Source organism: Macaca nemestrina, chromosome X (assembly GCF_043159975.1).
Source record: "Macaca nemestrina isolate mMacNem1 chromosome X, mMacNem.hap1, whole genome shotgun sequence".
Classification (NCBI taxonomy): Eukaryota; Metazoa; Chordata; class Mammalia; order Primates; family Cercopithecidae; genus Macaca; species Macaca nemestrina.
This window is the reverse complement of record NC_092145.1, coordinates 61,493,319-61,520,458: the sequence shown is the minus strand read 5'-3', so window position 1 is coordinate 61,520,458 and position 27,140 is coordinate 61,493,319. Positions and strand designations below refer to the sequence as shown.

The 27,140-nt window shown below is 35.6% G+C and overlaps 2 pseudogenes; one reads left to right on the top strand and one right to left on the bottom strand.

The window, feature by feature from the left end:
• Nucleotides 1–856: 856 nt before the first annotated feature.
• On the top strand, nucleotides 857–2,924 carry LOC105487986 (histone deacetylase 1 pseudogene; annotated as a pseudogene).
• Nucleotides 2,925–24,673: 21,749 nt separating this feature from the next.
• LOC105488025 (5'-nucleotidase domain-containing protein 1 pseudogene) lies at nucleotides 24,674–25,974 on the bottom strand (annotated as a pseudogene).
• Nucleotides 25,975–27,140: the final 1,166 nt, after the last annotated feature.

Genomic DNA, 27,140 nt, shown 5'->3' with positions numbered 1-27,140 from the left:
GTGGTAGCTGCCCTCAGAAAATGGGTTTGGAAGTGTTCCCTCCCCTTAAATTTTTGGGAAGAGTTTGAGAAAGATTGGCATTAATTCTTATTTAAATGTTTCGTAGAATTTTCCAGTAGTCATCACTTGGGTTTTTCTTTGTTTGGAGGTCTTTGATTACTGATTCAAACTTCTTATTAGTTATACATCTGTTCAGTTTCTGTTTCTTCATTTTTCAGTCTGTGTAGCTTGTATGTTTCTAGGACTATATCCATTTCTCTAGGTTATCTGTTTCATTGGTATTTAGTTGTTCATAGTAGCCTTTTAGGATCCTTTGCATTTTTGTAGTATCAGTTATAATGTCTCTTCTTTCATTTCTAATTTTACTTAAGATAATTTTCTTTTTTATCTTAGTCTAAGAGTTTGTTAATATTATTTATATTTTCAAAACTACCTCTTAGATTCATTGACTTTTTAATTGTTTTTCTATTATCTAATTAGTTTATTTTTGCTACTATTTTTATTTTTATTTTTTCTGCTGTGACTTTGGGTTTTGTTTTTTCTTCATTTTCTAGTTACTTTAGTTAAAAGTCAGATTGTTTCGGATCCCTTCTCTTTTATAATGTAGGTATTTATCTCTACAAACTTTTCTCTAAAAATTGTGTTTTCTGCATCCTGTAAGTTTTGGTATGTTGGGTTTTCATTTATTTGTGCCTCCATATATTTTCTAATTTCCATTTTTATTTATACTTTGACCTATTCGTTTTTCAGTAATGTGTTGTTTTATTTCAGAATATTTTGAATTATCTAGTTTTTCTTCTAGTGATTTCTAGTTTCATTTAACTGTGGTCAAAAGAAATACTTGGGGAGGGACCGACTGACGGTAGGGATGGGAGGTGAGCAAGATGGCGCAGACGCAGGGCACCCGGAGGAAAGTCTGTTACTACTACTACGGGGATGTTGGAAATTACTACTACGGAGAAGGCCACCCAATGAAGCCTCACCAAATCCGCATCACTCATAATTTGCTGCTCAACTATGGTCTCTAGCGAAAAATGGAAATCTATCGCCCTCACAAAGCCAATGCTGAGGAGATGACCAAGTACCATAGTGACGACTACATTAAATTCTTGCACTCCATCCGTCCAGATAACATGTCGGAGTACAGCAAGCAGATGCAGAGATTCAACCTTGGTGAGGACTGTCCAGTATTCGACGGCCTGTTTGAGTTCTGTCAGTTGTCTACCGGTGGTTCTGTGGCAAGTGCTGTGAAACTTAATAAGCAGCAGACGGACATGGCTGTGAATTGGGCTGGGGGCCTGCACCATGCAAAGAAGTCTGAGGCATCTGGCTTCTGTTACGTCAATAATACCGTCTTGGCCATTCTGGAACTGCTAAAGCATCACCAGAGGGTGCTGTATATTGACATTGATGTTCACCATAGCGACGGCATGGAAGAGGCCTTCTATACCACAGACCGGGTCATGACTGTGTCCTTTCATAAGTATGGAGAGTACTTCCCAGGAACTGGGGACCTGTGGGATATCGGGGCTGGCAAAGGCAAGTATTATGCTGTTAACTACCCGCTCCAAGACGGGATTGATGACAAGTCCTATGAGGCCATTTTCAAGCCAGTCATGTCCAAAGTAATGGAGATGTTCCAGCCTAGCTCAGTGGTCTTACAGTGTGGCTCAGACTCCCTGTCTGGGGATCGGTTAGGTTGCTTCAATCTAACCATCAAAGGGCACGCCAAGTGTGTGGAATTTGTCAAGAGCTTTAACCTGCCTATGCTGATGCTGGGAGGTGGTGGTTACACCATTTGTAATGTTGCCCGGTGCTGGACATACGAGACAGCTGTGGCCCTGGATACGGAGATCCCTAATGAGCTTCCATACAACGACTACTTTGAATACTTTGGACCAGATTTCAAGCTCCACATCAGTCCTTCCAATATGACTAACCAGAACACAAATGAGTACCTGGAGAAGATCAAACAGCGACTGTTTGAGAACCTTAGAATGCTGCTGCATGCACCTAGGGTCCAAATGCAGGCGATTCCTGAGGACGCCATCCCTGAGGAGAGTGGCGATGAGGACGAAGAAGACCCTGATAAGCGCATCTCGATCTGCTCCTCCGACAAACGAATTGCCTGTGAGGAAGTTCTCCAATTCTGAAGAGGAAGGAGAGGGGGGCCGCAAGAACTCTCCCAACTTCAAAAAAGCCAAGAGAGTCAAAACAGAGGATGAAAAAGAGAAAGACCCAGAGGAGAAGAAAGAAGTCACAGAAGAGGAGAAAACCAAGGAGGAAAAGCCAGAAGCCAAAGGGGTCAAGGAGGAGGTCAAGTTGGCCTGAACAGACCTCTCCAGCTCTGGCTTCCTGCTGAGTCCCTCACCTTTCTCCCCCAACCCCTCAGATTTTGTATTTTCTATTTCTGTGTATTTATATAAACATTTATTAAATATAAATATCCCCAGGGACAGAAACCAAGGCCCTGAGCCCAGGGCAGCTGTGCTGGGTGAACTCTTCCAGGGGCCACGTTGCCACCCATTATTCCCCAGTTCTTAACTTTGAACCATAAAGGGTGCCAGGTCTGGGTGAAAGGGATGCTTTTATGCAACCATAAGACAAAATCCTGAAATGTGAAATGCCTGCTTAGTAGCTTTGGAAAGGTGCCCTTATTGAATATTCTAGAAGGGGTGGCTGGGTCTTCAAGGATCTCCTGTTCTTTTCAGGCTCCTAAGGTAACATCAGCCATTTTTAGATTGGTTCTGTCTTCATACCTTCCCACTGGCCTCAAGTGAGCCAAGAAACACTGCCTGCCCCCTGTCTTCTCCTAACTCTGCAGGTGCAGGTTGCTAGTCTAGTTTCCTTTTTGTGATACTATTTTCATTTTTGTGAGCCTCTTTGTAATAAAATGGTACATTTCTATATCAAAAAAAAGAAAAGAAAATCTTGGTATGATTTTAATCTTCTCATGTTTGTTAAGACCTGTTTTGTGACCTAATATTTGATGTAGCCTGGAGAATGTTATGTGTGCACTTGATCAGAATGTATTTTCTGTTCCTTGAGGGATGCATGTGTTTTATATGTCTATAGGTCCATTTGGTCTGTAGTGTTCTTTTAAGCCCACTGTTTCTTTGTCAATTATCTGTTTTCTGGTTCTACCTATTATTAAAAGAAGGCTATGACAGTCTCTTACTATTATTGTATTGCTGTGTATTTTTTATTTCAGTTCTGTCATTGTTGGTTATATGTATTGAGGTGCTCTGATGTTGGGAGCACAAATATTTATAATTTTTATATCTTCCTGGTGGATTGGCCTTTTTTTCATTATATAATGTTATTTCTGTCTCTTGTAACAATTTTTGACTTAAAGTCTGTTGTTTCTAACATAAGTATAGCCAACTCTGCTTTCTTTCAGTTACCTTTTTAAGGGAATATCTTTTTCCATTCATTTACTTTCAGCCTAAGTGTGTCCTTAAATATAAACTGAGTCTCTTGTAAGCAGCATGCAGTTGAATCTTTAATTAAATCATTTTTCTACTTTACATCTGTCAATTGGGTTCTTTAATTCATTGGCATTTTAAGGAAATATTGATAGGGAAGAATTTATCATTGCCACATTTGTTTTTGTTTGTCTTGTAGCTATTTTGTCCATTTTTCCCCTCTTCCTGTTTTTCTTTGTGTTTCATTGTTTTAGGTTTGTATTGACAAGTTTGTTTTTGCTCTTGTTTGTGTATATTCTATAGGACATACAAGTAATAATAATATGTATCCATTACACATTATTACTACATATATCTATTAGAAACATGTTATTAACTCTCATAATGTGTGTGTTGGTCCATTTGATAGTGTTTTCTTTGTGGTTATCATGGGGCTTATAAAAATATCTTATAATAGTCTATTTTATGCTGATAACAACTTAATTATAATTATATACAAAACTATGCAGCTTTACTTATCCCCCCATACATACTTTGTTATTGAATTCATAACTTATATGTTTATATTTGGTATCTATTAACATATTTTTAGTTATGGCACTTATTTAATAATTTGGTCTTGTAACTTATACTAGAATTAACAGTGATTTACTAACCACAGTTATGACAATACAGTATTCAATATTTAGCTGTATATTAACTTTGCCAATGAACTTTACACTTTCTTACGCTATTATGCTTCTGCTTGGGACCATTTTGTTTCAAGATGAGGAACTCTTTTTAGTTTTTCTCACAAGGCATATCTAGGGGTGACAAACTTGCTACAAACTTAGTTTGTGTAGGAAAGTCTCTATATTTTCAAAGGAAAGTTTTTCTGGGCATAATGTTATTGATTCACAGTGGTTTTCTTTAGGACTTGAATATGATATACCACTTCTGAAGTCTGTGTGTTTCTGCTGAGAAATCCACTGATAGTCTTCTGAAGTTTCCCTTGTATGCGATGAGTAGCTTTTCTCTTGCTGCTTTCATACTTCTCTGTTTGTCTTTGGATTTTGGTAAATTAATTAAAATATGTCTCAGATTACATTTCTTTGCCTTCATTTTATTTGGGATTCCTTAGGCTTCCTGTGTCTTGATGTCCATTTCCCTTTCCATATTTGGAAAATTTTTAGCCATTCTTTGAAGACTTTCTCTGGTTCTTTCTCTCTCTCTTCTCTTTCTTTAATTCTCATAATGTGTGTGTTGGTCCATTCGATAGTGTCCTACAAGTTCCTTAAGCTTTATTCACTCCTTTTCTTTCTTCTTTTTGTTCCTCTGACTGAATAAATTTCAATGATCTGTCTTCAAGTTTGTTGATCTAATTTTTTTTTGTCTGCTGTTGAACCCAGCCAGTGAGTGTTCAGTCCATTTATTAAATTTTTTAGTTCCAAGATTTCTGTTTGGTAGTTCTTAATATTTTCTGTCTCTTTGTTTCATTTCTTACTTTCTTCATGCATTGTTCTCCTGACTTCAGTAAGCATATTTATGGCAGTTATTTTGAATTATCTGTCAGGTATACTGTACATCTACATTTCTTTAGAGTCAGTTTCTGGAGATTTTTCTTGTTACTTTGTTTGGAACATATTTCTTTTTGTTAATTTTCTTGGACTCTCTGAGTTGATATCTGTGCATTTGGACAAGAAAACCACCTTTCTGTATCTTTACCTGTTTGCATCATATAGGAGAAGACACTCTCCAATCAGCCTGGCTAGGAATTTAAAGGCCTCTTAAACCCTGTTGCTAGTTCAACCTGCTTTTTTGTTCTTGAGTGCCCTCTGGCATCTAGAGTATACTAGATCCCATTAGTGCTCTGAAGGTAAACTGAGGCCAGTTCCTCAGGAAGTCCCCAGAAATCTGAATCATTAGATGCTCTGTCCAACTCTTTCCTTTTTTCAGGGATAAGTTGGTAAGTGGGGTTGTTAGCCTGTTAACTCTGTGCTGAACTTGGGGAGGAAGGGCTGTGGTCACTAGTTATGTGCTAGATCTAACCATCGTCTTTGTTCTCACAGTCCTTGGGTGGCTACAGTGTGCTGGGTCCTGTTAGTATTCTAAGACAAGCAAGACAGAGCCAGTCATTTGAGCACCTCCCAGAAATATTGGACATTTGTTGCATGTTCAACTCAATCCCTCATCTTGGAGAATCTGGGAGCTGGGATTTATTTCCTCCTTGCTTTGTGCTCAGCTGAGGTGATGAGCTGGGGTGAGTGCCCACCCATTTATTCAAACCACCATATTTTTCTCTGTAGCCCCCAGGGGACCAGCATATAACAGCCCCTACAGCTCTCTGAGATAAGTGAGATAGAAACCAGTTCCTTAGGGAACACCCAAAAACTGGGGATATTAAATGTGCCATCCAACTCTTTATCTCCTCAAGGAGGATTTGGGAGCTGGAGTTTATCATTTGTTTTTGTTCTAGGTTGAACCAGGGCAAGGAGCTGTGGTGTGTCTTCACCCTAGTTTAAACTGCTGCTTTATTCTCTGTAGCTCCCAGATACCTACTACATACCTGCTGAGTATTCCTTAATCAAAATGCTTGAAGCTAGAAGTGTTTCGGGTCTTATTTTTTTTTTTTTTCAAATTTTGGAATGTTTGCATTATACTTACCTGTTCAGCATCCCTAATTGAAAAATCTGAAATCTGAAATGCTTCCAATAAATATTTCCTTTGAATGCCTTCTTGATGCTGAAAAAGTTTTGGGTTTTGTAACATTTCTGATTCTGGATTTTTGGATTAGGAATACTCAGCTTTTTTTAGTAGTCCCCATCAATTTTCTTAGACAACATGATAGAAGGCAGTCCCTTGGTTAGCATCCAAAAAAGTTTGAACATTATATCTATGGACCAAGCCCTTTGAAGAAACTAAGAGCTGGGAGTTTCACCTTAATTATATGGCACTGTGCCAGGGGTGAAGATTATGGGAAGAGGATATCACTGCTTCTCTTATTGATTTTACTATGGCTGGTCTTGTAAACTAGCACAGGATGTAAGAGCTTCTCAACTAATTTTTGGGTTTCTCACAAAGAAATGGACCTGTGAGTCACTCTTGTATTAGGGATCTTGGGAAGAAGGAATGTCCAGGGCTTCTGATTCTGCCATCTTGCTGATGTCCTTAAACACATTCTTTTAAAGTGCAAATTTTTCTTTATGTCAATTACACCTCAATAAACTTGATCTTTTCAAAAAACTTTCATGGATAAGTTATAGTCAAGGAACAGGTAGAAGATGAAGCTTGGAAGATTGAGAAAGTACGGTAATACGGATGGGAGAAAATACAGAAGCAATATGGAAACCAATGGAGAAACCTTAACATTCTAGGTGGAACTAAATAACTAATGACTCCTGCAAATCACTCTTTAAGTTTAGTAAACAGAAAGTCACTTATGGCTTTGGCAAAGAGGGCTTGAAGTACAGCAATGGGAATGAAAGCCTGAGGTAAGTACATGGTAAAAGTGTGCAATCTATTATATAAAGATATTTTGGTTAAAAGAAAGAAGAGAAAGAAGGGGATAGCTAGATAGGAAAACATGGTCAAAGGAGGATTTTTATAATAAAGCTGGTAAGAGAAGAGGTCTACAGATCCAATAATCTAAAGAAATGCATTATGTAATGAAGTTCTTGAGGTGGCAAAATACTGTGGATCAAGAGTACCCATGGAAGGGAGAAGTATACTTTGATAAGAGGAAAGATGCTATTATGTGTTGAACTATACCCCCAACCAACAAATTTATATGTTGACATCCTAATTCCTAGTACCTCATAATGTGACTTTATCTGTATATAGGGTTTTTACAGAAGTATTCAAGTTAAAATGGGGTAATTACAGTGGGCTCTAATTTGGTATGACTGGTGTCTTACTAAAGGAGGAACTTCAGACACATAGACATGCAGAGAAGAAAAATGATGTCAAGAGACACAGGGAGAAGATCACTATCTACAAACCAAGGAGAGAAGCCTAATACAGGTCCTTCCCTTAGAGTCCTTAGAAGGAAACAACCTTGCTAACACCTTGATTTTTGACATCTAGCCTCCAGAACTTTGAGACGATGAGTTTTTACTGTTTAAGCCACCTAGTTTGCAGTTATTTAAGACAGCTCTAGAAAAGTGATAGAGACAGCTTCTTCACTGAAACTGGAGTGATAGAGAGCAAAATGAGAGAAGATACAATACAATTTTCAGTGGCAGGGAGGAATATGGAAGAGTTCATAGCTACTATGCTTTTTTTGTGGAATAAGATGCAAAATAGTCTATTAAAAAGAAGGTGTAGAGGGCTAGACAAAAATGGTGATGATTTGAACTAGCTGTTCTAAAGAACAAAATAGAAAGCTGACTAGTGATATATAAAAGTTATTATTGGGCAGTATGTGAGTACGGTCAGCATGAGCAGCCATGGATTTTTAGTGATGCCTATGTGCATAGTTGTGTTCTTCTCCAACCGTGCTCATAAACTTGGTGGTAAACTGTTTGAGGGTTTGGGGGCATGGTTTGGAAAGGCAATGTAAAGAAAATGGAACATGGAAAAAGTAATGTTAATGAGAAATGTGATATAGTCTGGATAGCAAAGGAACTAAAAACTGAAAGTAGCTGATATGTTGAAAGAAAATGGAGATGTCAAGGAGCTAAAGTTCTTAATGAGGTAAGAAAGTGAGTGAACTGCTCAGAATATGAGGTTTGGATTATACCTTAAGATTTCAAAGTTGGAGCAGTTCTGGGCATAGATGAGTGCCTGAGATATGAAAGTTGTGATTGAAGTGAAGACATTATGATGAAGTTAGGATGGTAGATGAGTTATTCACATGGGCTTTGAAGTTACCAATGATAGCTTTGGTATGTAGGATTAAAAGAAAGACTGATCTAGGTGCCAACATTTTCATAAGTGGCTTAAAGATTAGTGAATGTGGATTTTGAGGAAGGGCAAAAGATGATAGCAGGTAATATAGCTAGATGCTACCGGCCTCAAAGAAGACAGAAATTTCAACCACAAGTAGAAAAACAATTATATTATCTCTTATGTTTTTTATTGCAATAAAGGTGCATTATGTCATATATATGTATATGTAGATGTAGATATCAGTATTAAATATATATGTAATTCCATGAAATAAAATTTAATGCCTGGCAAAGTTAACAACATGAAAAGAAATACAGATGGTTCCCCACTTACAATGGTTATAAATAAGATTTTTTTTTATTTTACAATGGTCCTAAAGTCATATGCATTTAGTGAAAACCATACTTCAAATTTTGAATTTTGATCTTTTTCCAGGCTTGTGATATACCATATGATATAAAGTATCACTTTCGGAATGCTGGACAGTGGCAGCAAGCTACATCTCACAATCAGTCATGCTAATGTAAGTGCTCTGAGCACTTTTAAGGTAGGATAGGCTAAGCTATGATATTTGGTAGGTGTATTAAAATGACACATACCTTGACACCCACTTCAAGGTGTGCTATGGTTTCAACATGAGTTGGACATATAATATGCTCACTCATACTAAGCAGCAAAGGGATTTCTCTAGATAGTCAACCTATGGTAAGGAAGTGACCATGATCAGAGAACACAGTGTAATTATGTACCTGACTCTAAACTCAAGACTTAGGATTCTTTACTGCAGCAACTGTCCCCATACGTCTTGTTCACAGGATACATTCTCAGGCTCTGACACTTTCTACTTTTCTGTTACCCACAAAATATTATCATGAAACCAGCACTGTCCAATAAAACATTTTTCAATTATGGCAACTTTCTGTGTTTTCACTGTTTAATGTGGTAGTTACTGATAAATTTAAATTTGAATTTAAATAACCATATGTTGCTAGTGGTTATAATATTGGAGAACACAGCTTTAGATCTTGTTAGATGACATAAAAAACATAACTCATCCTAACAAGCTATTGACCCCGTCTATGATGTCCTTTCAAGATGACTGTCTTTTAACTAGGCAACATCGTAGGTACAAGGCTTTAACAAAAGAGAATCATTCTATAACAATGGTAGGAATTTCAACAAATTGACACAGCAGAAATCTTGGAGATAAAGATTTTTCATGGAAATCAGAAAATTCCACTACATACATAACAGTTCCTTATGCTTGCATGTAAAATAAACTTGATAGACTAGGTTGCTTTTTAGAGCCTCAGTTCATTGAGAAGTCAGAGGTCTTACCTCCCTAAGGTATAAAAACAACATATTTACATTTGCTTCACAAGCTGGAACTCTGCTCCTGGCCATTACACTCACATTTTTAAAATGCGTATGTGCTCTGATATCTCCAGTTGGGAGTATTAATAAATAATAATCGTCAGAGAAAGGTTAACTTAGGGAGGAAGAGCCCCAGTACTCCAATTGGTCATTTAAAACAATTTTCTTTATTGACATCTCAACTTACTTTCTTTCTCCATTAGCTTCACCACCTCTTTTGCAGTACTGTTTACTTTCTAAAACTAATGATTATTGAGAACAGGTGTGCAAGATTCTTGTCCTTATTAGAATCATATATACCGAAGTACCAGAGTATCTGATGTTGAAAATAATTTCCTCCAACACCTTTGGAATGATGTCTCTGAAACTCAACTCATTTACTTAACTATGGATTGCTGCCTTGTCTCCTGCTATTCTCCAATATGACTTCCTGCAGTTATGCTGTTTAATTATGTGCCTAAGAAACACGCCCTGTACATTTCTTGCTTTTCTTTTTCCTGCCTCTCTCTGAGTATTAGTTTTGTTACTTTAAAATTAGATGAATAATGTTTAAATCCCTGCAGCTTTGTATTTGCATTTTGTATGGAAAAACAACTGACATCTGGCACATGGTAAATATAAAAACAGTGTTTAAGTGTTAGTTATTTTCTCTTTTTCCTTGTTTTATCCTTCTTAAAAAACCTCCATAATAATGTTTGCCGTTTATATTATATTGTATTTTAAGGGATTTTTTATGCATATATTTTACATAGCCTCACCAACATTGTAATTTTCTTAAAAACAAGGTAGGAGAGAAAAGTCAGCTTATATTTCTTTGTAAATATAATAGTATCTGTTACATAGTAGGTGCTTAAAAAGCAAAATTTTGTCAATAGGTTTGTAGAGATATATAGGGATATGCTAGCACAACATACAACAGTCACATATGCTTAAATGTAACATGACTATGAACAAATTCCTTAACATCTCTGAATCTCCATCTCCTCATACATAAGATGAAGATGATAACAATATGTACTTATAAAGGTTATTGTCAGATAAAGGATAAAACTTAACAGGAGCAGGAATTACGAAGGCTCAAATTCATACCAGATCTACGCTTATGTGTACGCAGTTTGAGAGAGATTTTGACAAACCAAAGATTGTCCAAAATGGAGTGACTAAGGAGGTGAGATATTTAGAGAAGACAAAACACAGAAACAAGAATATAACATTAATTTTTAAACGTATAAGTAATTGCTTGTGGAAGCAGAAACATTTAACTCTTACTCTAAAAAGCAAAAATAGGACTATTGGGAGAGTTATAATAATAAGGGCTTCAAATCACTCCAATTTGATTTTCCTATATTAGGTAGTAGAAGTAGCATGAAAAAAGGAAATTAACACACAAATTTTAGTCCCAACTTTCCAACCATGCAGCTGTGTGATCTTGGACAATTCATTTTATCTTTCTCAGCTTCAGTTTCAAATATTCAAAATAAGTTTATTTTGCTTTACTAAAAGTTATGAAATTTGAACATCCTAGGGTCTTGATTTACACAAGAGAAAAAATGTGCCTTCCTGTAAAAGTCAAACTTGAGAGATTTATGTTTTCTAAGAAATCCATGTGAGGCAATTAGATTTTCAAGATTTATGACGATTGTGGACTCAATTGAATTTGTACTAAATTATAACTCTAGAAAAATTACTGTGTTTTCTGATTTATTGTTTCTCTAATAAATATTTAATGTATAGCTTAATGGTTCATAGTAAGTAAAATATTCAGTGGTGTGATTCTTCAATAATGTATTAAACAATAGTTAAGGAAAATGCCTGGAAAATATTGAATGTATACATAACTCTATCCTGTAAAAGTTGTATTCTTTAATAGACTAGAGGCCTCTAAACAACTTTTAGAACAAATGGATTGTGTTTATTTTCCTGATGAGAAATAAAGATGACAAAAATAGAAAATTACTTCTGAGAATTTTAGTTATACAAAGAAAAAAATGATTACAATGGGTGTAGTTTATTAAAAGTCTGATATATCAAATTTAAATTGCTGCATGTTGTATCCGGGCGTGATGGCTCACGCCTGTAATCCCAGCACTTTGGGAAGTCAAGGTGGGAGGATCACTTGAGGACAGGAATTCAAGACTAGCCTGGCCAACATGGCGAAACCTGTTCTCTACTAAAAATAAAAAAATTAGCCAGGCAGGGTGGTGCATGTCTGTATTCCCAGATACCTAGTAGGCTGAGGCACAAGAGTTGTTTGAACCCAGGAGGCAGAGGTTGCAGTGAGCCGAGATCATGACACTGCAGTCCAGCTTGGGAGAGATAGACTCTGTCTCAATAAATAAATAAATAAATAAATAAATAAATAAATAAAGCTGAATGTTGTAAAAAGGAAAAAAGTAGCTTCAAATTTCATCACTTTCTTAATAAACATAAATGTACATAGCTCCTAGAATATCAATAGCCCAAAGCTACCAAACTACCAAATGAAATATTAAAATTTCATTGTATACTCTATTTAGCAATAGATTTACTATGGCAATCTATCACTGAAGAAAATATAAAACTAAACTTGTAAGAAGTGTTTATAAAACTTAAATTGTTGAATCTAATTTTAAGATTGTATGAGAGCTCAAAGCAATTCATGGTGTCTTTATAATTCAGGAGAACCATCCTGAAGTTGAAACAAAAGTAGAATAACATCATTAAAACAAATGTGACATTATATAATTTTCTACTTGCAAATTTGCTTATCTCATTATAGTTTTACTTTTATAGAGACATATATGTATTTTTCTCTACATAATGAAAGCTCTATGCAATACTGTAAAGAGAAAATTATTATTAAGAAAAGACAATGTTCAAGGTTACACAGTTTAATCAATAACTATTGAAGATATGCAATGGGTTAGGCCTTCTGGAAAGTACAAAGCAATTAGAAGGTATTGTCTTTGCTTTTAAAAAACTGATAATTTAATTCATGGAGCAGGTCTAAAACACTTAAAATAAAATATGTAATGCAAGATTATAAGGGATCAAGGACTTAAATCATGTAATAAAGGCTAGGTGTTACAGAAGTTTGGAAAAGGAACACTGAGTTACTCAAAGGAAACTCTACAGAGGAAAAGGGTGTTGCTACGGTCTGAATGCTGGTGTCTCCCTCAAATCCATGTGTTGGAATCTAATACCCAATATGGAAGAATTAATAGACGGAGACTTTGATAAATGATTGAGTCATAAGGGTCATGAATGCGATTAATGCCCTTATAAAAAAGGCTCAAGCATGCCCTCTTGTCACTCCTGTCATGTGGAGACACAGCTAGAAGGCACCCTCCATAAAAGAGAGACCAAGTCCTAACCAGACACCAAATTTGTTAATGCCTTGATATTTGACTTTCCAGCCTCAAGAACTATGAGCAATAAATTTCCGTTGTTTACAAATTACCAAGTTTATGGTATTTTATTAGAGCAGAATGGACTAAGGCAGTTGTTAGTTGGTGCTTTTAAAAATGGGCAGATTTGTAGTGTTGAGAAGAAGATGTATGACCAATCTTGCTGAAGCAAATGACGTTAGAAAATACAATGAAAATAGGAATAAGTGAATTATTTTAAGGAAAAAGTGACTCTGGCTTTTCCCTTTCTAGACAAAGGCATTCTATGCCAAGACATTGAGTTAAAGAAGACCTTTACTTGCTATTCTTTAGTAAAGCCTTGTGCACACTTTGGATGTTGGTATCATAAAATCTTCTGGGAAGTGAAACTTGGATTCCAAAAAGAGAAAAGAAAAAACCTTTAGAATCGGCAAAGGCACTGTGCAGGTCATTTAGTTGGCAATTGGAAAATAAGAGTATGAGTACAAAATGTAATTTTATTCCTCCGCTCCATTAATGAGAAAGCACCTCACTAGTTAGGGTTCTAATATAATTTTTTAAAAAATGACTTTATGGGTACAGTGTACATTATTCAGATGACGGATATACTAAAAGCCAAGACTTCACCGTTATACTATATATACATGTAATAAAATTGCACCTGCACCCCTTAAATTTATACAAACAAAAAATACCAGTCTATTTGTATAGGGATGGGTAATGATAGCTAATATTTAAAGATTGCACGTTATATGCTGAGTTCTGCTCTTCTAAGTATGATTTGTAGATTATCTCATTTAAGGCACACAGTCTTACAAGTAGATAGTATTATTAAGTATATTGTGCAATAGTAGAAACAGATTGAGACTGCTTTTCCTTCAGTGACAGAAAATGTTTCCTTGTTATAATTTGAACTTGCTTCAATATAATTTCTACCAGCATTAGACTCGGCATATTTACATGAAGTCCATAGGTAGAATGCAAAGGATCATTGTGTTCTTCCTTCTTCACTTCTAGAAGACATGTCTTGTAAGTGAGCATGTTCCTCACCAAATGATTGCTCAGTTTTCCTTAGGGATAGCTTGAACTTTACATTGATGACAGACATTATATGTAAAGTGCCTAAATATTATGGAAGGATAGTTGAGAACTTTTCCAGTATTATGTTTCCCTTTTTGTTTCTAAGCATTTAATCTATAAGAAATCAGCTATATACATATTTAAGAGCTGAATCACAGCTTTATTAAGAATACATTATATTGTCTATTGTTTCCTGGAAGTAAGAATAATATAACCAAGATGTTTTCAAAAAATTTATTAGATTCATGGAGTTATTTTTAGACTAAGCAGGCTCTCCGTGGGACAGTATATGTACAATTTTATAAATTAATAAAGAATAAACTATAAAACAAAATGTAATGTTATTTGTTATTATCTTCTTGAAAGTCAAAAGTCCCTTCTCTGAATATGTATCAAAATTGAATTTCACCAAGGTAAGTTGTTAGTTTAACATTATAGAAATATCAAGAAAGCATGTGCTATCTTCAAGCATACTATCTTTCCACAAATACATTTATCTGGGTATTTCTACGGAATCAGATGCAAAGCAGACTGTAAATACACATTCAGGTATATTGCCTACATGATATCCAATTGCTGTAAGCATCTAATTATTTCTTATCTAGATGTTTGTTGTTACTTACACAAATTTCAAATGTTCTTTTAAAATGGGGAAAGAAACTAAATTTGTCTATGTCCATTCAGTACCATCTAATTGTCAACTCTTTGACAACTTCATTGAAGACAGCAGAGTTGAATCACAAGAAACCTTCTGTCTATGGCTTATTTTGAAATACTTATGAAAGACAGCAGAAACAAACAGAAATCCTGAACAGACCAACATTGAGTAATGAAATTGAATCTGTAATTTAGAAATTTCCCAAGGGGTCGCAGGGGAAAGTCCAGTACCCGACAGACTCACAGTTGAATTCTACCAGACATACAAAGAAGAACTGGTGCCAATCCTACTGTAACTGTTCCAAAAAATCAAGGAGGAAGGAATCCTCCCTAACTCATTCTATGAAGCTTGTAACAATCTAATACCAAAGCCAGGCAAGAACACAACAACAAAACTACAGACAAATATCCCTGAAGAACATAGATACAAAAATTCTCAACAAAATACTAGCAAACTGAATTGAATAGCACATCAAAAAGATAATACACCACAAGCAAGTGGAACTTACATCAGGGATGCAAGGATGGCTCAGCATATGCAAATCAATAAATGTGATTCACCACATAAAGAGAATTAAAAACAAAACCATACGAATATCTCAATAGATGCAGAAAAGCATTTGATAAAATTTAGCATCACTTCATAATAAAAACCCTAAACAAACTAGGCATAGAAGTAACACAAAACAAACAAACCCATAGCCAACATCATACTGAACCTGGAAAAGTTGAAAGCATTCCCCTAAACAACTGGATTAAGACGAAACAAAGATGTCCACTCTTAGCACTCCTATTCAACATAGTAACGGAAATCCTAGACAGGTCAATTAGGAAAGAGAAAGAAATAAAAGGCATCTAAATTAGTAAACAGGAAGTCAAATTATCTCTATTCACCAGTGACATGATCTTATACATAGATAACCCGAAAGACTCTTCCAAAAGACTCCTATATTTGAGAAATGAATTCAATGAAGTATCAGGATACAAAAGCAATGTATGCAAATCAGTGGCATTTCTATACACCAATAAAGGCCAAGCTTAGAAACAGTCAAGAGCTCAATCCCATTTATAATATCTACATCTTAAAAACTTAGGAATCCATTTAACTAAGGAGGTAAAATATTTCTACAAAGGAAACTACAAAATACTGAATTAAGAAATAATAGACACAAACAAATGTAAGAAACATTCCATGCTCATGGATCGGAACAATCAATGTCATTAAAATGACCATACTGCCAAAAACAATCTATAGATTCAATGCAATTTTTATTAAAACACTGTCGGTTTTCACTGAATTAGAAAACACAATCCTAAAATTCATATTGAACCAAAAAGAGCCTGAATACCCAAAGCAATCCTAAGCAAACAGAACAAAACTGGGCACATCGCATTACCTGACTTCAATTTATACTACAAGGCTAGAATAACCAGAACCATATGGTACTGATATAAAAATAGACACATAGCTTAATGGAAAAGAATAGAGAACCCAAAAACAAAGTCACATACCTACAGCATACTGTTCTTTGACAAAGTTGACAAAAACAAACACTGGGGAAAGGACACCCTCTTCAATAAATGGTGCTGGCATAATTGGGTAGTCACATGCAGAAGAATAAAACTAAATCCCTATTTTTCAATATATACAAATTAAATAAAAATGGACTAAAGACTTAAATATAAGACCTGAAACTAGAAAATTTCTAGAAGTAAACCTAAGAAAAAACTATTTTGGACATTGGCCTACGCAAAAAAAATATGACTAAGTCCTCAAGAGCAAATGCAACAGTACCAAAAATAGACAAATGAAACTTATTGAAAATAAATATCCTCTTCATAGCAAAAGAAATAATTAACAGCGTGAAAAGGCAACCTACAGAATAGGAGAAAATATTCACAAACTATGCATCCGACAAAAGAGCAATATCTAGTATCTTCAAGGAACTCAAACAACTCAAGGAAAAAACCCACTAAAAAGTGGGCAAAGGATATAAACAGATATTCTTCAAAAGAAGGCATGTGAATGACCAAAAATCCTCAACATTACTATTCATCCTATAAATGCAAATTAAAACCACACTGAGATACCATCTTACACCAGTCAGAATGGCTATTAGTAAAAAGTCAAAAACCAATTTGTGTTGGTGAAGATGCAGAGAAAAGGAAATACTTATGCCTGGTTGGTGGAAATTTAAATTTGTTGAAACTTTCAAAAACAATATGGAGATTTTTCAAAAACTAAAAATAGAAATACCATTCAGTCCAGCAATTCTACTGCTAGGTATCTACCTGAAAGACAAAGGAAAATAAATAGTCATATCAAAAAGGTACTTGCACTTGGATATTTGTCACAATACTATTTACAGTAGCAAAGATATGGAATCAAACTAAGTGTCTATTAATGGATAATTGGATAAACAAAATGTGGGCTGTGTATGTGTGCGTGTGTGTGTGCCTCTGTGTGTGTGTGTTTACCTGAGTGGTACCATGGAGTACTACTCAGCTCTAAAAAATAATAAGATTATGTATTTTTGAGTAACATGAATGGAACTAGAAGCCATTATTTTAAGTGAAATAACTCAGAAACAGAATGTCAAATATTGCACATTCTCACTTATAAGCAGGATCTAAATAATGTGTACACAAGGACAATAGAGAGTGAAATAATAGACATTGGAAACTTGGAAAGATGGGAGGGTGGGAGAGTAGTTAGGAATGAGAAATTAACTAATGGGCACAATGTACACTATACAGTGATGGTTACACTAAAAGTCTAGACTTCACCACCATACAATATCTTCATGTAACAAAATTGCACTTGTGCCCCGTAAATATATAAAAAGAAAAATTTAAAATATCTTCACAAAGACTTCTTGTATCCAAAAATTAACAATGGATATTTCAAGGTGGTAGTATTTTAGAGAGAATTTGAGTTACTTATTTGTAATTTCCTGTGATTTTTGATTTATGATGTGGAATGTCATATCTGTAAGAGCCTTTATTCCTTACAAACAACACCCATGAACCTAGCAGAAAAGAAAGAATCCTTGGCAATGCCTTCAAGAAGTAATGAAAAGTAGGGCTATGCCAGATTCTGGTAACATGTTTTTTGAAATATTCCAAATTGGTGGTAAGTGATTATGAAGCATCTTATATCAATAAAAAAGGTGGGGGTGGGGAAATACAAATGGACAACAAACAAGTAATTATATCCTTAAATTCACTATTACAATGAAATATCAGTTCTCGCAATAAGCGAGTTAGAGTAGAATGCAGACACATTCTTTGTTAAACAAAGTAACCAAGTTTATTAAATAAAGAAAAAGTATACATATAGGAGAAGACTTATATTCCTTCACTGACTTATGCTTATATTATTCCTTTCTTTGAAGTATCAAACTGATAAATATTTTCTAGTCTAATGATTAGTTCAGTTTATTCTATTCTCATAATCTTCACATACAATGTTTTCTTTTATTAAATCTCTGTGACTCTGGTTTTAATTTTCAATTTTAGTGAAGGCTGATTTAAACAAGGTGGGAATTAATAATATTTAAAGAATTTACATTCTTACCAACAGTGTATAAGAGTTCCCTTTTCTCCACATTCTCAGCAGCATTTGTTATTACTTGACTTTTGGATATAAACTATTTTAACTGGGGTGAGATAATATCTCATTGTAGTTTTTAATTTGCATTTCTCTGATAATCAATGATGTTGAGCACCTTTTCATATGTCTGTTTGACATTTGTATGGCTTCTTTTGAGAAATGTCTATTTAACGCTTTTGCCCATTTTAAAAATCAGATTATTGGATTTTTTTTTCCTATAGAGTTATTTGAGCTCCTTACATATTCTGGTTATGAATCCCTTGTCAGATGGATAGTTAGCAAATATTTTCTCTCCTTCTATGGGTTGTATCTTCATGTTGTTGACTGTCTCCTTTGCTGTGCAGAAGTTTTTAACTTGATATGATCCCATTTGTTCATTTTTGCTTTGGTTGCCTGTGCTTGTGGGGTATTACTCAATAAAATTTTGCTCACACCAATGTCCTGGAGAGGTTCCCCAAAGATTTTTTTGGTAATTTCATAGTTTGAAGTTTTATACTTTAGTCTTCAATCAATTTTGATTTGATTTTTGTATATGGTGAGAAATAATGGTTTAGTTTTATTCTTCTGCATATGACTATCCAGTTTTCCCACCACCATTTATTGAAGTAATTGTGTTTTCCCCAAGGGATGTTCTTGGCACTTTTGTTGAAAATGAGTTCATTACAGACATGTGGATTTGTTTCTGGGTTCTCTATTCTGTTTCATTGGTCTAGGTGCCTGCTTTTATGCCAGTACTAAAATTTATATGAAACCACAAAAGACTCAGAATAGCTAAAGCTAGCCAAAACAAAACAAAACAAAACAAACAAACAAAAAAAATCCCTGAATTCATCACATTACTGCTGTATTATAACTTGAATTCAGGTAATGTGATTACTTCAGTTTCCCCATGCTCCTCCCCACTCCCTTAGGCTAGCTTTAGCTATTCTGCATTTTTTGTGGTTTCATATAAATTTTAGAGTAGTTTTTTCTATCTCTGGAAGAATGTCCTTAGTATTTTGAGAAGGTTTGTGCTGAATCTGTAGATTTCTTTGGGTAGTATGGACAGTTTGAAAAATACTCATCCTTCCAATCCATGTACATGAAATATTATTTCATTTTTTGTTGTCCTCTTCAATTTTTTAATCAATATTTTATAGTTTCCATTTTAGAGATCTTTCCTTTCTTTGGTTAAGTTAGTTCCTAGATAGTTAATTTTATTTTTGGCTATTGTAAACAAATTTACTTTTGATTTCATTTGAAGATTGCTCATTGTTGGCATATAGAAATGTTATTAATTTTTGTACACTGATTTTGTATCCTGCAACTTTGTCGATTTTATCAGTTTTAATAGTGTTTTGGAAGCGTCTTTAGGTTTCTTCAAACATAAGATCAGTTCATTTGCAAACGAGAATAATTTCACTTCTTTCTTTCCGATTTGGATGTCCTTTATATCTTTCTCTTGCCTGGTTGATGTAGGTAGGATTTCTATCACTGTATTAGTGTGTTCACACACTGTAAATAAAGACATACCTGAGACTGAGTAATTTATAAAAAGAAAGAGGTTTAATAAACTCACAGTTTCACGTGGCTGGGGAAGCGTCATAATCATAGCCGAAGGCAAAGGAGGAGAAAACACGTCTTACATGGTGGCAGGCAAGAGAATGTGTGCAGGGGAACTACCTTTTATAAAACCATCAGAACTCATGAGACTTATTTACTATCACAATAACACCACGGGAAAAACCAACCTTCATGACTCAATTTCTTCCCACCAGACCCTTCCCACGACACATGGGGATTATGGAAACTACAATTCATGATGAGATTTGGGTGGAGACACAGCCAAACCATATAAATCTGCCTTTGGCCCATCCCAAATCTCAGGTCATCACATTTCAAAATACAATCATGCCTTCCCAACAAGTCTTCCAAAGTCTTAATTCATTCTAACATTAACCCAAAAGTCCAAATTGAAAGTCTCATCTGAGACAAGGCAAGTCCCTTCTGACTATGAGCCTGTAAATTCAAAAGCAAGTTAGTTACTTCCTGGACATGATGGGGGTACAGGCATTGGGTAAATATACCCATTCCAAATGGGAGAAATTGGACGAAACAAAAGGAGCTAAAAGCCCCATGTAAGACCAAAATCTAGCAAAGAAGACAAATCTTAAAGCCCCAAAATGATCTCCTTTGACTCTATGTCTCACATGTAGGTCACACTGATACAACAGGTGGGCCCCCACAGCCTTGAGCAGCTTCAGCCCTGTGACTTTGCTGGGTACAGCCCCCCTTCTGGCTGCTTTGAGTGTCTCTGACTGGCATTGAGTGTCTGTGACTATAGGTGGATCTACGATTCTGGGGTCTGGAGGGTGGTGGCCCTCTTCTCACAGCTTCGCTAGGCAGTGCCCCAGTGGGGACTCTGTGTGTGGGCTCCCACCCCATATTTCCCTTCTGCACTGGCCTACCAGAGGTTCTCCATGAGGGTGCTGCCCCTGCAGCACACCTCTGCCTGAATATTCAGGAATTTTCATGCATCTTCTGAAGTCTAGGCAGAGGTTTCCAAATCTCAATTTTTGATTTATGTGCACCTGCAGGCCCAACACCATATGTAAGTCACCAAGAATTGGGGCTTCTGCCCTCTGAAGCAACAGCCTGAGCTGTATGTTGGCCCCTTTTAGCCACAGCTGAGATTCGGGGGACTAAGTACCAAGACTGCACAAAGCAGAAAAGCCATGGGTCCGGTCCAGAAAAAAAAAGATATTTTCTCCTAGGTCTCTGAGTTTGTGATGGGAGGGAATGCTGTGAAGATCTCTAACATGCCCTGGAGACATTTTCTTCATTGTTTTGTTAATTAACACTTGGCTCCTCCTTACTTCTGCAAATTTCTGCAGCTTGCTTGAATTTCTCCTCAGAAAATGGGTTTTTCTTTTCTATCACATTGTCAGGATGAAAAATTTCCAAACCTCTATTCTTCGCTTCCCTTTTAAACATAAGTCCCAATTCCAAACCATCTTTCTCAAGTATAAAGTTCCACAGATCTCTAGGGCAGGGGCAAAATGCCACCAGATTTTTTTTTTTTTTTTTTTTTTTCTTAAAGCTTAACAAGAGTTACCTCTGCTGCATTTCCCAGCAACTTTCTCACCTTCACTTGAGACCACCTCAACCTGGACTTATTGTCCATATCACTATCATCATTTTGGTCAACACGATTCAACAGGTTTCTAGGAAGTTCCAAAATTTTTCAAATTTTCCTGTCTTCTTCAGAGCCCTCCAAACTGTTCCAACCTCCGCCTGCTACCCAGTTCTAAAGTCACTTCCACATTTTTGGGTATTTTTACAATAGCCTTACACCCCACTCTACTGGTACCAATTTGCTGTATTAGTCTGTTCAAATGCTGCTAATAAAGACATAAGTGAGACTGAGTAATTTATAGAGAAAAAAGTGTTTAATGGACTTACAGTTCCACATGGCTGGGGTGGTCTCACAATCATAGTGGAAGGTGAAGGAGGAGCAAAAGCATGTCTTGCATGGTGGCAGGCAAGAGAGCACGTGCAGGGGAATTGCCCTTTATAAAACCATCAGATCTCCTGACACTTATTCACTCTCATGAAAACAGCACAGGAAAGATTCACCCCCATGATTCACTTACCTCTCACTGGGTCCCTACCAGGACATGTGGGGATTATAGAAACTACCATTGAAGATGAGATTTGGGTGGGGACACAGCCAAACCATATCAAGTATTACGTGGAATAACAGTTGTGAAATTAGGCTTTCTTTTCATTTTCCAGATCTTAGAGGAAACATTTTCAGTTTCTCCCCATTCAGTATGATACTATCTGTGGGTCTTTCATATATGGCTTTTATTATGTCATGGTATGTTTCTTCTAAATTGATGTTTTGTCATTTTTTTAATCATTAAGTAATGTTGAATTTCACCAAATGCTTTTTCAGCATCAACTGAAATAATCTTATGGGATTTTTCAAGGAAAAAGAGCCTTATTTTTAAAATAAATCAATTATTTAAAGTATACTTGAGATAGCGTCTTTCATTTAATCCTGACTTAATTGTGTACAATCACTATAATATTGCAATGACATTCTGGAAATAAGTTCCAAGTACATCACCATATGCTTATTAGTAGCTATCATACAAATCTACTGACTTTGAGGGAAAGATTTTACTAATTTTTCACTGACTCTGAGATATTCATTTCACAGTATAACTGTGATTTATCTGAACATTTACAAATTTTGACAAAATTCTTTTCTTTCCATTGCAGGCATCAATACGTTACATTATATACTACAATTCAAGTAAAATAATGATGGTTATCAGTGTGCTTTCTGATACTGCCCATGATAGATAGAGTGAAATCACAGCATAAAGAGTAACCAGAAACCTATGTTGTAAACTTTATTTGGCTGCAAATATCTTGCAACAAATAAATACTAATATGACAAATAGTTACTAATATACGTAACACGTGAAACATAACAGTCCTGGATTGTAGTATACCTGTAAAACCCTTTATAGCAGTTTTTTCTCCACCTTTTTTTAAAAAAAAAATCACCTTTGTTTCCAACGAGAAAAATTAAATTCAAATTAAATTAATTAAATTAAATAGCTTTAACTATAAATTTATTCCTAATAGAAATTAATACTAAGGAATAAGATTTTGTTGGCTAGGATGTTTTGGAAGGTTAAAAGCCATTGTATTATTGTCTAAGGTTTTTTTCACTCTGTGAACTCAGAAAATCTGAGGTAGGTCTAAGTTAATTTAGAAAGTTTATTTTGCCAAGGTTTAGGAAATGTCCATGACACAGCCTCAGGAAGCCCTGATGACATGTGCCCGAGGTGGCTAGGGCACAGCTTGGTTTTATACATTTTAGAGAGACATGAAACATCAATCAGCATGTGTAAGAAGTACATTGATTCCATCTACAAAGGCGGAGACAACCCAAAGCAAGCCCCTGCCCCCACCCTCCTCACTGGGGCTTCCAGGTCATAGGTAGGTGAGAGACAGATGGTTGATTTTTTTTAGTTTCTGGTAAGTCTTTCTAAAGGAGGCAATCAAATATGCATCTATCTGAGTGTTCAGAGGGATAACTTTGAATAGAATAGGAGGCAGGATTGCCCTAAGCAGTTCCCACCTTAGTTTTTCCTTAGTGATTTTGGAGGCCCAAGATTGGGTCTCTAATATGTTTTTCTTTCATAACCAATTTTTGTCTCCATTGAATATGTATGGCTTAAAGTTGATGAAAATACATTAAATAGCCTTTAACATTATTAGAGGGGAAAAAACCTAATGAGTAACAATGGAGGTTGAGATAGTTGACTTCTAGACTATCACTGTTCTATGCCGGCTGAATGATCTCAGAAGAAATCACGTCTCTTTATTTTCTTGTTTTGGAAAACACAGGAATAGCATAAAACCTAATTTCTTGGAAAAATTACTTAATCTCACTGGATTCAGAGTTCTTGGTTATTACTTGGAGGAATTGGTATAGACGAGTCAATTCTGGATGCACTTTCCTGGGGCATATAAGAGATATCAATGCTCAGTTATATTTACCCAAATCAATTAAACCAGTCTCTGTAGGATGTGGTCTAATCAGTGGTTCTACAACTGTAGTGTGAATCAGAATCACCTGAAGAGTTTGTTAAACCATAGATTGGTAGACCTCACTCTCAGAGCTTCTGATTCGGTAGGTTTGGGAGGGTGAGGCCCGCAAAGTTGTATTATCAAGTTCTCAGGTAACGCTCTGCTATTGGTCTGTGGACCACACTTTGAGAACGATTGGATTAGGCATATGTGTAAATGTGTATTTCTTTCTTTCTTTCTGTCTTTCTTTCTTTCTTTCTTTCTTTCTTTCTTTCTTTCTTTCTTTCTTTCTTTCTTTCTTTCTTTCTTTCTCTCTCTCTCTCTCTCTCTTTCTTTCTTTCTTTTTCTTTCTTTCTTTCTTTCTTTCTTTCTTTCTTTCTTTCTGTCTTTCTCACGCTCTCTCTCTCTCTCTCTCTCTCTCTCTCTCTCTAATCAAGTGAATTCTAATCTCAAAACTCATGGTATAGGAAACACCATAAGGTTGCTTAAGTTCTAAGATACAGAGATTTTAACATAATAAGAGTTGCTAAACCTCAAGATGATTTATATAGAAAAGAGACCTGTGGACAAATATCAACTTATTGGTGACTTTTCATTAAAAACTTGTTCTTATAAAGCCTTTTACAGTATTTTTTGAAAACTTTTTCTTTTTTTTTTTTTTTTTTTTTACTGCATATATTGTTCTTCTTTTCTCCATAGATAGCTTAGTTGATAATCAGTGTCTCATCATTTGATAAGACCAATGGAAGATTTGAATAGTAGCCCGGTGCTTTCAAATTGCTTAAAGAGAATCTTATAAATTAGTAGTTCAGAGGTAATTCTGCGATTGTTTCAATACGTGGAATTGCAATAGTGCTGTAAGTACTGATTCTTTTACATGACCATGTATAAACCAAGGAGTATTCTGCATTTTTCAGTATCAATAAAGAGCCCAATATTTTAGATGAACTATTTAAAGGCTTTTCCTTTGGTCCCTTATATTTTCCTTCCTTTCCTAGAGGCCCTCACTCCTCAGGCCTCTCACACCTCATGCCTTCATCCCCTCTCAGTTCCTCCAGGATAAGGACTATCTCCCATTAGTGATGAACCAGGAAAACATCTGAATGCACGCTGTCACCAAAATAAACAACCTTGGGCTCAGGTTTGCCAGTCATTTTCTTCAGAAATTTATAGAAGTGGATAGCATTCCCTTGGGGGTAGCAGCCAGGTGTACAGAGATGGCAGTGTCTGCTGCTCTTCATTATTCTTGAGTCTCTGGAAAGGCCTCTGATGTAGTAAATGAAAGAAGAAAACAAGCTTCAACACATTTGTAATCACAATGTCAAAAAGGGCTTCAAAATCATTCTCAATGACATCTTCACAGAGAAATCTATCATAATCACTGCGAGAACTGGTAATTAACATAGTCGTTTTCCCAGCATTCTTTAGCTGTTGAAGCCATTTTTTTTAACAGATTCAGGACAACCGTGCAAATATCTGCCTGGATCTCTTTTTATTTCTGGAAAATATATACTACAGTTTTCCTTAAAAGCTGACATTTTGTAATTGTGTTGAATACCAGCAAATATATTCTTCCAAAAATAAAAGGGTTTTTGATCATTGTTTGGTTTTGTTAAATAGTCCACCACTCTGGCACATTAAAAAGTTACTGGAAGGTCAAAGTAGTTATCATAAAACAGTACTCTCCTGAGTGGCAAGCCATTCCAGTGTCCAACAAGAACTGCTTCCATTCCTTCTTGTCATATGCCTTTGCCAGCACCTCTGGAGTCAGCATATTGGTGCCATGGCTTTCACTGAGAAGAGTGCCATTATCTGCAAATTTAATGAAATTCTCGTCTTCTAAATCCAGTGCCAAACCCTTGAAACAGAAAGACCAATCCTCGGGGGTCACATTGAGCATTTCCTTATCATACTTTTTCTCCTAAACTAGAAACTGGGCAAAGCTATTGTAAATGAGCAGGGTGCTTTGCAGCAGGTTGTAGTGACACAGACTGTAGTCCGAGTTTTAGCAAATGAGCAGGGTGCTTTGGAGCAGGTTGTAGTGACACAGACTGTAGACTGAGTTTTAGCTGGCAGAGTGGGAAAAACAGCTGAACCATGGCTGCACGGGGAGAAATGGGAAGTGTCTCAACCTGGCAGGGTGTGAGGAGCAGACAGGTGGGACACTGCCAGTCAATCCTACGGTTTTTGTCCTTCATTCTGTTAAAATGATGTATCACATTAATTGATTTGTGCATATTGAACCATCCTTGCATCACATAGATAAATCCCACTTGGTCATGATGAATGATCTTTGTAATGTATTTTTGAATTTGGTTTCCCAACATTTTCTTTAAGATTTTTGCTTCATTATTTGTCAGAGATATTAGCCTGTAGTTTTCTTTTATTCACATGTCTTTGTCTGGTTTTGTTATAAGGGCAATACTAGATTCATAGATGAGATTGGAAATATTCTCTCCTCCTCTATTTTTCAGAATAGTTCAAGTAAAATTGCTATTTATTCTTTAAAGGTTTGATAGAATTCAGCATTGAAGCCATTGGGTCCCAGATTTTTTTTTTTAACTTTTATTTATTTATTTATTTATTTATTTATTTATTTATTTATTTATTTTTTTACTGGGAGACTTTTTAGCATGGCTTCAATCTCATTACTTGTTATTGGTCTGTTCAGGTTTTGGATATCTTCCTGATTCAGTCTCAGTAGCATGTATGGGGCTAAGAAGTTGTCCATTTTTCTAGATTTTCCAATTTATGGGCACATAGTTGCTTATAGTAGCCATTAATGATCCTTTGAATTTCTTCAGTACCAGTTGTAATGTCTTCTTTTTCATTTCTGATTTTACTTATTTGTATCCTCCCTCAGTCTGGGTAAAGGTTTGTCAATTTTGTTTAAATTTCAAACAAGCAACTTCTTGTTTTGTTAATCTCTTGTATTGTTATTTTTAATTTCAATTTTATTTCTCCACTTATTATTTCTTTTGCACTACTAATTTTGGGTTTGATTTGCTCTTGCTTTTCTAGTTCTTTAACATGCATCACTACATTTTTTATTTGAAGCTTTCCTTCGTGTTTGATGTAGGCACTTATATCTATAAACTTCCCTCTTAGTACTGCTTTTGCTGTATATCATAGGTGTTGGTGTGTTTTCTTTCCATTATCATCTGTACCAAT